Source organism: Schistocerca americana, chromosome 2 (assembly GCF_021461395.2).
Source record: "Schistocerca americana isolate TAMUIC-IGC-003095 chromosome 2, iqSchAmer2.1, whole genome shotgun sequence".
NCBI lineage: Eukaryota > Metazoa > Arthropoda > Insecta > Orthoptera > Acrididae > Schistocerca > Schistocerca americana.
The window spans coordinates 1,112,886,975-1,112,896,177 of record NC_060120.1 but is presented as its reverse complement, the minus strand read 5'-3'; positions in this window follow the sequence as shown (position 1 = coordinate 1,112,896,177).

The following is a 9,203-nucleotide window of genomic DNA, read 5'->3' as shown; positions in this document are numbered from 1 at the left end:
AGATGTATTCCATTTCTTTGGAAAGACAGGGAATTTTTGTAGCCTGATTGAAGACGTGGATGCGGGTAGGTACGAAAAATTGGATACAGAAAATGAGACGAAATGCAAGACGTTCAATAATTTTCTGGGTGAGGTGTAATTTGGGTGTAGATTTGCAGGCAAAATTTGCGTAGGCAAGGACAGGACAAAAGTTGATAGGAAGGAAGTTCAGGTGAAAAGATATCAGTGATAAGATTTGAGGATGAAAGTAATATCTTCGAGAAGTAGCAGAAATGACATTATCGACAAACTTAATGTCAGAATAGCTGACGACGAAGTAAACGAATTTTGGAATCCTCTCTGAATGGAATGAGATTAAGCCTAATTCCTTGGGTTTAAAGACCGTAACTAGTAAGTGTAATTAACATTTAAAATAATAAGGTATCTAATTCTATTTTATTATTTAAGTTTCACAGAGTCATAAAAAGAGGCACAAAATTTTAACGTTTCAACTTACAACTTCATAATTTAAAGAATTTAAATAAGTGTTTTACCCAATAATATTCACTTGTGTCAATCGTACAGCCGCGGCTGTAAACAAAATCACACAAAACGCACGGAGAAAAGATTACATTAGAAGCAGACAGCAAAAGGAAAATGTGGCATCCTTGGCCAAGAGATGACTTGTAACTATCAAACATCGGACTTAACGTGACGAAGAAATTTGTGAGGACATTTCTTTTGGAGCATACCATTCAAACAAAGTGAACAGCGGGCCGGTTGGAAACCGGAAAAAAAATGAATCGAAGCGTTTGAGATGTGGCACTGTAGAACCTTGTTGGAAATTAGATCGACTGATAAGATAAGGAATGAAGAGGTTCTCTGCAGAACCGGCGTAGAAAGGAACACAGACAAAAATAAGGGACAGGATGATAAGAAATGTGTTAAGACGTCGTGGAATAACTCCGATGGTGCTAGTGGGAACTACATAGGCTAGAAACTGTTGGGGAAGGCAGAGCTTGGAATACCTCTAGCAAATAAGTCAGAAAATAGGGTGGAAGGTCTTCCCTGGGATGAAGCGGTTGGGACAAGACAGGAAAATTGGTGTGTTTCCTTTCGGAAGGTTATAAAGTGACAGTAACTAGGTAGATTTCGAAAGAGTGCTATCACAAAGTATTTCAGGGAATTGGGAGTTTGTAGACCGCCATGCGGCTCACTTTCCATTGGGTCTGTATGTCGACGTCGCACATGTAACACAGCGGCCGCTCACCGTTTACCACGAGCTGCACGGTGTGTCGGCTGGAGGCTGCGGCGTTGGAGGCGTGGCACGAGTAGTTCCCGGCGTGCCTGGGCGCCAGGCTGCGGAAGCTCAGCGTGCTGGAGTAGTCGTCCACCGGCCTCTGGCTGACCTCCGCGTCCGCTGGGAGGGGCGCGCCATCCTTGAGCCACCTGATCTCCATGGGCAAGTCGCCTTTACTGACGACACACGACAGGTGCGTCCGCATACCTTTCTGAAGGTCCGGCTTTGTCGCTATTGGGTCAATCTCAGGAGGTTCTGTAAGCAGTCAATGAAAAGCACGCATAAACCTTCACGATAACTGGCATCTAGAGTCTTTTTATCGTGATCTTGTAACAAGTTTATCTACCGTACACGTTAGTTTATCACTGAATCTCGTTTCCATTCTTCTCACACTAAATTACTTGATTTAAAATCAGCGTCATCATTCTTACCCATCACCTGGATGTTGAGCTTGCTTCTAGCCGTGAGTCCATCAGGATTTCTTGCTACACACACGTAACCTCCCTCATCGAGGTGCTTCTGCATGTTTCTTATTATTAGTGTTCCATTTTGGAATACTTGTTGTCTGTGGTTTTCTGGTAGCGTGATACCTGAAAGCAGTTATCAGGACAGTGAGCTCCTGAATTAAATTGTTCAGTATAAAAGGAAAATTAAGTAAGCCAAATGGAATATTAGAAAGCCTAGTTTGTTACGTATCTACCTGCACATTTGTTGACAAATAATTAATTTAATACTCCGAAAGCCACAAATCCTGTAATGTACTTCGTAATTGTTGTATTTACTATTTTGTTTTCAAACTTCATTCAGACTGTATACATCGCATCTTAGAAAGACTTTTTAAGCATATTACGTCGTACTTCTTGTAGAAATGTGTTATCGTCAAACAAAGTAAGCAGAAGTCTTGGGCTCAATAAAACTGTTGGGTTCTGCTGTAGTAATGAATTACTCTTACAAGAACATATACCAGTCTCGTCTTGCACTACATAAAACAGTTTAGAAATGTACTTTAGTGATTAGAATACTAAATCAAAATCTGCGAATGGTTTTTGAATGTAGCCTTTACATCGTGGTTAATGAAACATGCCGTTGCAAACACATACGATACGTTGGAAACAGAATGCAGTTGTTGACGCACCTGAACAGAAATATTTATTTTGCAGATCGGATGTAGTAGACTACTTCGTATTATTCTTGTTGTGTAGCACAAATACACAACACAAGTTACAACATATCTGCATCACGTCGTGAGACAGCTGTGTGTAAATAATCTATTTTTACTTGTCCAGAAAAGTCACCCAACGGGACTAAATTTAATTTCGATCCCTACCTGAAGAAATGTTTCTCTTCCTCGAACAGTTGGCAAAAAATTGGCCCCGAACACATTAGATGTGCAAAGCCATAAGTACTACGGCGTACTTCGTGAGGGTATTACAGGCCTTCTACGCGGAACCGCTAAGCAACGTATGCTCAGTCCGCTCGCTTTCTATTGTACCGTCAGCCAGCTGTTACTGTGTAGGTCCTGCATGTTCACAGTCGGACCTGAAATGCTGAGAACCCCTGGATTCGCGGCCTCACCTTGATACGTACAGCGTGACAATTATTGAACTACATGAAATAAAATCATCATAACTTCTGAACAGTTTGCATTAGGACGTTCAATCTGCACTGTTGGCCGCGGGGGGTGATGGGAATTAGTATGCGCATGCGCACGTGTCTTGTTGTTGTCTGCCAATTGCACGTACAGCGTGCCTGAGGGTATAGTGCTTGTGATGGCCTACTATGGGATCCCAACCACGGCTCAAAAGCCGAGTCCAAGCTGAAGACAGCCGGTCCAAGTGTGCTAAAAATCAAGAATTTGATTCGCAAGTTTGAGAGTTCGCGATGTCAATGTTGGGAATGTCGGTCGTTCAAAAAGGGGTGAAAGCGGAAATCAATCAGACGGGCTGCACAACAGGTGAGAATCAACGGGAGACACTGCGACAAATTGTTGAAGATCTGCATCTCTTCCCATACAAAATTCAGTCACATCGGCCATTAAGCCCCAAGGCCATGGAAAAGCGCTTGTTTTTCGCCAACACTATTGTCTACAGAATTGACAAAAAGGACTTTTATATGAATATGGTTTGGTTTAGCAGCGAAGCCCACTTTAATTTGGACTGGTACATCAATTAGCAAAATTTGCGCACTTTGGGGACCGAGAATCGGCATCTCGCGATCGAGAAGTCCCTTCACCCTCAACGGGTCACTGTGTGGTGTGCAGTGTCGTCACGGAATAATCGGTGCGATATTCCTTGATGGCACGGTGACTGCCGAACTGTACATGAAGGTTTTGGAAGACGATTTCATCTCCATTATCCATAGTGACACTTCTTAAATAAGGAGATAATTCAGAGGCTTCCTTTACCAGGATACAGGTTGGCTGGCAGCTTTTCTAGGAGCTCTTTGCGGTGTGGGGGAGTAGCCATGTATGTGAAAAACGGTATCCCATTTGAGTCAGTTGATGTTTCAAAGTACTGCACTGAAAAGGTGTTTGAATGTTGTGCAGGTGTGGTTAAATTTAGTGGAGCTAAACTTCTTACTGTTGTTATTTATAGATCCCCAGACTCCGATTTCACAACATTTTTGCTAAAGCTAGAGGAGGTTCTTGGTTCACTTTATAGGAAATACAAAAAGTTAGTTATATGTGGTGACTTCAATATTAATTGTATAAGTGATTGTGCAAGGAAAAGGATGCTGGTGGACCTCCTTAATTCATATAATCTTATGCAAACCGTATTCTTTCCAACGAGAGTGCAAGGGAACAGTAGAACAACCATAGACAATATTTTTGTTCATTCGTCATTATTAGAAGGGCATTCTGTTAGCAATAAGGTGAATGGCCTTTCAGATCATGATGCACAAATTTTAAGTCTAAAAGATTTTTGTGCTGCTACACATGTTAAATATAGTTACCAACTTTTTAGGAAAGCTGATCCAGTTGCTGTACAGACTTTTGTAAACCTTATCAAGGAACAAGAGTGGCAAGATGTTTATAGTGCTGATACAGTAGACGATAAATATAATGCTTTCCTCAAGACTTTTCTCGTGCTCTTTGAAAGTTGCTTTCCGTTAGAACGTTCAAAACAGGGTACTAGCACAAACAGGCAGCCTGGGTGGCTGACTAAAGGGATAAGAATATCTTGTAGAACAAAGTGGCAATTATATCAAAACGTTAGAAACAGTCAAAATCTAAATGCAGCAGCCCATTACAAACAGTATTGTAAGGTGCTTAAAAAAGTTATTAGGAAGGCAAAAAGTATGTGGTATGCAGATAGAATAGCTAAGTCTCAGGATAAAATTAAAACCGTATGGTCAGTCGTAAAGGAAGTGGCTGGTCTGCAGAGACAGGTCGAGAATATAGAATCAGTGCGTAGTGGGGATGTCCGTGTTACTGATAAGTCACATATATGTACAGTATTTAATAATCACTTTCTGAATATAGCAGGTGAACTAAATAGAAACCTAGTCCCAACAGGGAATCATATAGCGCTCTTAGAGAAAAGTGTTCCGAGACTGTTACCTGAAATGCTCCTCCATGATACTGACAAGAGGGAGATTGAGTTAATAATTAAATCACTGAAGACCAAGAACTCTCATGGATATGACGGGGTATCTAGCAGAATACTGAAGTATTGTTCCACGTATGTTAGCTCAGTACTTAGCCATATCTGTAACTTTTCCTTTAGGAGTGGTCGGTTTCCTGACCGATTAAAGTACTCGGTAGTGAAGCCACTTTATAAAAAGGGAGACAGGGATAATGTTGACAATTATAGACCTATTTCTATGCCATCGGTGTTTGCTAAAGTTATCGAGAGGGTTGTATATACAAGGTTACTGCAGCATTTAAATTCACATGATTTGCTGTCAAATGTACAGTTTGGTTTTAGAAATGGCTTAACAACTGAAAATGCTATAGTCTCTTTTCTCTGTGAGGTTTTGGATGGATTAAATAAAAGGTTGCGAACGTTAGGTGTTTTCTTTGATTTAACGAAGGCTTTTGACTGTGTTGACCACAAAATATTACTGCAGAAGTTGGAACATTATGGAGTAAGGGGAGTAGCTTACAATTGGTTCGCCTCCTACTTTAAGAACAGAAAGCAAAAGGTAATCCTCCGCAATATTGAGAGTGGTAATGATGTTCAGTCCCAATGGGGCACTGTTAAATGGGGCGTTCCCCAAGGGTCGGTGCTGGGGCCACTGCTGTTTCTTATTTATGTAAATGATATGCCTTCTAGTATTACAGGTGATTCAAAAATATTTCTGTTTGCTGATGACACCACCTTGGTAGTGAAGGATCTTGTGTGTAATATTGAAACATTATCAAATAATGTAGTTCATGATATAAGTTCGTGGCTTGTGGAAAATAATCTGATGCTAAATCACAGTAAGACTCAGTTTTTACAGTTTCTAACCCACAATTCAACAAGAACTGACATTTTAATCAGACAGAATGGGCATGTTATAAGCGAGACGGAACAGTTCAAGTTCCTAGGCGTACGGATAGATAGTAAGCTGTTGTGGAAAGCCCATGTTCAGGATCTTGTTCAGAAACTAAATGCCGCTTTATTTACCATTAGAACAGTATCTGAAATAAGTGACATTTCAACACGAAAAGTAGTATACTTCGCATATTTTCATACGCTTATGTCATATGGTATTATTTTTTGGGGTAATTCTTCTGATTCAAAAAGGGTATTTTTGGCTCAAAAACGGGCTGTTCGAGCTATGTATGGTGTAAGTTCGAAAACCTCTTGTCGACCCCTATTCAATAGTCTGGGAATTTTGACATTGCCCTCACAGTATGTATTTTCTTTAATGTCGTTTGTTGTTAGCAATATTAGCTTATTCCCAAGAGTTAGCAGCTTTCACTCAGTTAATACTAGGCAGAAATCAAATCTGCATGTGGAATGCACTTCCTTGACTCTTGTGCAGAAAGGAGTGCAGTATTCTGCTGCATCCATTTTCAATAAGCTACCACAAGAACTCAAAAATCTTAGCAGTAGCCCAAACACTTTTAAGTCTAAACTGAAGAGTTTCCTCATGGCTCACTCCTTCTATTCTGTCGAGGAGCTCCTGGAAGAGCTAAAAAATTAAGCAAATTCCAGTGTTACATTCTTGATTTTCTTTATTTAAACTAACGACTTGTCGCCTGAATATGTTTCTTATATTTCATTTTATCTGTTTCTACAATCGTGTTATAATTTCATGTATTGACTCGTTCCATGACCATGGAGACTTCTCCTAAATGTGGTCCCACGGAACAATAAATAAATAAATAAATAAATAAATTTCGACAACATGAGGTTCATGCAAGTCGGAGCTCGACCTTACTGAAGCAAAAGAGAGTTTGATGTCCCCGAAGAGCACTTTGGGGACTGCCTTCTGGCTCTGGGGTACCCAGAGGTCACTGGCATGGGCCGCGATTGGCCGCCATATTCTCCGGATCTGAACACGTGCGACTCCTTTGTGTGGGACTGAATTAAAGACAAGGTGTACAATAACCCCAAAAACAATGCTGAGCTGAAAACAGCCAATCAGGAGGTCATCGACAGTATCAATGTTCCGACACTTCAGCGAGTCACGCAGAATTTTGCTATTCGTCTGCGCCACATCATCGCTAATGATGGTAGGCATATCGAAAATGTCATAACCTAAATCAGAATATCTGTAGTGACGTTTACATGTTGAATAAAGTGTGTGCACGCCGTAGTTTGTAACTAATTTACGTTTTTTCATATAATTCAGTAATTGTCACCCCGTACAATGTTGATGGCGGGCTCATGCGACTTGTGTCAAACACTAGCCACACAATCGTCTCTACAACTGCTTTGAATGATAGCGCAGCCCGCTCTGTGAGGTGCATACAGCCTCGCTTTCATTGTTAGAGCAAAATCATGGTAACGCTCTGGTCCAGGACACTATTGATCCATTCCCTCTTCCTGGAACAATAGTGGACACCGGAAGATCCTGAAGAAGATCCCAGCAGAAGGATCGAAACGTCGATTATTTTAGAGGAAATATGTCGCGGCCTAACAACCCAGAAGATTTTAACTTTAGTGACAACGGCCACGAAAGTCTACAAACTTACAGAAAATATTGCCTCACAAGGAAAATGCTAAAGATTATCCCAGTCCATGAACTGGGCATATCTACTCTCGGACTAGATGAGTAAAAAACGCATATGAAATCTTTCAGATGCTAATATGCAGTATATTAAATATAAAACAGTAAAACAGTATAACACGAATCTTGTCGATATTGTTTGATTGTGCCATAATTACAGCAACTTTGGTCGAATTACGTCACTTACATTAGCTGAAGACAGAAACAGCTTTCATCGATATACTTTGTGCCAGGGAGGCCTCTCAACAAGGGAAGTATCCAGGCGTCTCGGAGTGAAACAAAGCGATGTTGCTCGAACATGGAGGAGATACAGAGAGACAGGAACTGTCGATGACATGCCTCGCTCAGGCCGCCCAAGGCTACTACTGCAGCGCAGTACAGATGGGCCTAACAACATGCCGCACGGATTGCTCAGGATTGGCATCACGTTCTCACCGATGTGTGTCGCATATGCCTCCGATCAGACAATATCGTCGGAGACGTGTTTAGGGGCAACCAGGTCAGGCTGAACGCCTCAGACACACTGTCCAGCGAGCGCACCATGTGGAGGTTCCATGCTGTTTTGGGATGGCATTATGTTGGCCGACGTACGCCGCTGATGGTCATGGAGGCGCTGTACGATAAGCGAATGCCATCCTCCTACCGATAGTCAACCATATCGGCAGCATGTTGGCGTGGCATTCGTGTACATGGACGACAATTCGTGCCGCCATCCCGCACATCTGGTGAATGACTTCCTTCAGGATAACAAAATCGATTGAGTAGAGTGGCCAGCACGTACTCCAGACATGAACCCTATCGAACATGCCTGGGATAGATTGAAAAGGGCTGTTTATGGACCACGTGGCCCACCAACAAATCTGAAGGATCTACGCCCAATCGCCGCTGAGGAGTGGGACAATATGGACCAACAGTACCTTGATGAACTTGTGGATAGCATGCCACGACGAATACAGGTATGCATCAGTGTAAGAGGACTTGCTACTGGGTGTGGGGGTACAGGTGTGTACAGTAATCTGGACCATCACCTGTGAGGGTTTCACTCTATGGTGGTACAACATGCGATGTGTGTTTTTCATGAGCAATAAAAAGGGCGGAAATGATGTTTATGTTGATCTCTATTCCAATTTTCAGTACAGGCTCCGTAACTCTCGGAACTACAGAATTTCAGAACTTTTTTTGTGTATATTAACAGTTTTTATGGTTATATTGTGGGTTAGCCACAGGCTAGGGAAGTAGCAGTTCGTTGCTTTAATTCTGGACACCAACGTATTTGGTGCTTCCTACAGGAAAGATTTGTGGGGAGAAATTTACATGTGGGCTGGTGCTAACCTTCCCTCTGCCAGCGTATCTGGCTGATGGGGAAGCCGGTGACGCGGCAGTGGAAGGCGGCGTCGGTGTGGGCGACGACCCTGCGGTCCGGCATGGGTGCGACGTGCGGCGGCCCCAGCACGCGCAGGGGGGCGGCGTGGGAGGCGGCGCCGGCCGCGCTGCTGGCGACGCACTCGTAGACGCCGCCCTCGTGCGGGCGCGCCGACCACAGCCGGAGGCGGCCCACCACGGAGGCGCGGCCCGCCTCCACGCTCACCTGCAACGCCGTGACAGTGTCACAGCTCGTGCCACAAGCGATCACCTCGCTGTAATCTCTCTTCAGTCCGTATCACTGCTAGCCTCCTTCTTATCAGAAATCTTGTGACAATTAAAATCAACAGTAAGAGAAGCCAGGCACGATAAAACTATTGCACCTGGCATACAAGGTGCG